Source organism: Aulostomus chinensis, chromosome 11 (assembly GCF_037954235.1).
Source record: "Aulostomus chinensis isolate RoL2024-O1b breed Wild chromosome 11, RoL_Achi_v1.0, whole genome shotgun sequence".
NCBI classification, from domain to species: Eukaryota; Metazoa; Chordata; class Actinopteri; order Syngnathiformes; family Aulostomidae; genus Aulostomus; species Aulostomus chinensis.
In genome coordinates this window covers 262,312-265,291 of record NC_141330.1, presented here as the reverse complement: position 1 = coordinate 265,291, position 2,980 = coordinate 262,312, and positions in this window count along the sequence as shown.

Here is a 2,980-nt window from a genome sequence, read left to right as displayed (position 1 = left end):
GGTCGCGGGGGGGGGGGTGGAGCCTATCCCAGCATCGACGGGCGAGAGGCGGGGTTCACCCTGGACAGGTCCCCAGTCCATCACAGGGCCAACATACAGAGACGAACAACCATTCACACTCACATTCACACCTACGGTCAATTTAGAGAATCAATCAGCCTCGTCCCCTCTTGATGTCTTTGGACTGTGGAGGAAGCCGGAGTACCAGAGAGAACCCACGCAGGAACAGGGAGAACATGGAGACTCACACAGAAAGATCCCGCGCCCGAGCCGGGACTCAAACCCGGAACCTTCTTGCTGTGAGGCCACAGTGCTGACCACTGCACCACCGTGCAACCCGAGGAAGAACTCATTTGAATAAAATGATGATTTCAATCAGGATCAGAGTCAGCTGTGATTGTGACATGTTTGGTTCTCAAAGCGACATCTTTTACCAACATATATCATTTCCATGCTGTATTTGAGTACAGTACATTTAGTCCAATTCTCTTTATATTTGAAAACCTCAGTGAATGATCAGTTGAACACTTGATTGGATGAGAATCAGCACCTCCAAGTCTGAGGCCATGGTCCTCATCCGGAAAAGGGTGGCCTGCCCACTCCAGGTCGGGGGGGGGTTGCACTCCCTCTGGTGGAGGGTTTTCAGTATCTCAGGGTCTTGTTCACGAGTGAGGGTAGGATGGAGCGGGAGATTGACAGGTGGATTGGGGCGGCATCCACAGTGATGTGGGTGCTAAACCAGTGTGTTGTGGTGAAGAGGGAGCTTAGCCAAAAGGTGAGGCTCTTGATTTACCTGTCAATCTACGTTCCAACCCTCACCTGTGGTCATGAGCTCTGGGTAATGACTGAAAGAACAAGATCCTGAATACAAGCGGCTGAAATGAGTTTCCTCCTCAGGGAGGCTGGGCTCTCCCTTAGAGACAGGGTGAGAAGCTCAGTCCTTCAGAAGGGACTCAGAGTAGAGCTGCTGCTCCTCCAGGTAGAGGAGTCAGTGGAGGTGGTTCAGGTATCTGGAGAGGACGCCTCCCTCAGGAGGTGTTCCAGGCATGTCTGACCAGGAGGAGGCCTCAGGCCGACCCAGGACCCAGGACACGCTGGAGAGATTATATCTCTGGGCTGGACTGGGAATGCCTCAGGATTCCTCCAGAAGAGCTGGTGGACGTGGTTGGGAGAGGGCAGTCTGGGCTTCCTTGCTGAGGCTGCTGCCCCCCCGACCCGGACCAACAAGATAAGAGGAGGACGATGGCAACACTTGATACATTCTCTGATTGTTTCAGTTCTGGATTTAAGATCAGATGCAGTTGCTCACCTCCTGGTTTTGAAGGTGACCTAAATCCATCCAACCATCCATTCATCCCTCTACCCTTCATCCATCCATCCATCATCCATCCATCCCTCCATCCATCCATCATCCATCCATCATCCCTCCATCTTCTCCCTCTTCTCCTGTTTAGGGTGGTGGGGGTGGAGCCTAACCCAGCAGCCTTCCCCCTGGACAGGTCACCAGTCCATGGCAGGGCCAACACATAGAGACAGACAACCATTGGCTCTCCCAGCCACGCCTACGGTCAATTTAGAGTCTGGATTAACCTGGTCCCTCTTGATGTCTTTGGACTGTGGAGGAAGCTGGAGTACCAGAGAGAACCCAGCAGGAACAGGGAGAACATGGAGACTCACCCAGAAAGACCCTGTGCTGCAGCCGGGGCTCCACCCACAACCTTCTTGCTGGGGGGCCACGGTGAGGACCACTGCTCCACCAGGCCATACTTGATTAGAACTACAATACCAATAACAAGACAATAAAAATATAAAACTACAATATTAATTTACACAATACAGTGAAATATTAAAGTGTAACCATAAAATTGAAAATTAGTCAAGTCAGTTTTATTTGTGTCACCAAACCCCAACCAAAGTCCTGTCCTGACTCTGTCCAAGTAGAGCAGGTCCAGCACCTCCCTCCTTCAATGAACCTCCACCCAACAATTCTCCATCAGCAGCACATCCTGCAACAGCAGCCACCAGAACCTTCCTTTACCAGCAGGAAGGTGGAGCAGATCCAGGATCAGTGGGGACGGAGAGAGAGCAGGAGAGCAGGACAGAGACAAAGACAGAGAATGGAGGAAGACAGAGAGACAGGAGGAGAGAGAGGGACAGAGATAAAGAGAGAGAGAAAGGAGGAGAGACTGATGGACAGAGACAAAGACAGAGAATGGAGGAAGACAGAGAGACAGAAGGAAAGAGAGGGACAGAGAGAAAGAGGGAGAGAAAGGAGGAGACACTGATGGACAGATGGGGACGTGAGCAGGTGGAGCTATGGGTGGCAGCTGGAGCATCCTGGCTCAAGAAGATTCAGAAAAACTAGTCCCTGCTTTTGTCACTTCCAGGCTGGATCACTGCACCTCCCTCCTACCAGGCTGGACTAACAAGTCCCTAAAGACTCTCCAGCTGGTCCAGAATGCTGCTGCCGCATGTTGACTAGAACTGGTAGCAGAGACCAGGTCTCTCCTGGACTGCTTCTCTGCATGGCTCCCTGTCAGATTCAGAACAGAATTTAAAATTCTCCTTCTACCATCAAAGTCCTCAACAGTCAGGCTCCTTCATCCCTGACAGAGCTCCTGGTCCCCTATGATCCAGCTAGAACCCTTCACTCCCAGGATTCAGGGTTCCTGCTGGTTCCTAGAGTTCTAACAGTAGGATGGCAGGGCCTTCAGCTATCAGGCTCCCCTCCTGTGGAACCGTCTCCCAGTTTCAGTCCAGGACCCAGACCCCCTCTCTAGGTTTAAGAGCAGACTTAAGACCTCCTTGTTGATCAGGCTTATAGTCAGGACTGCTTAGGCTGGCCCTTAGATCTGCTGCTATAGGCTCAGACTGCTGGGATCTCCCATGATGCACTGGGCTTCTCTCTCCTCCTCCTGTCCTCAGACGTGTTACTGACTCCTCTTCTTCTCCCCTCATCCCAGATCCTGGGTGCTTTATT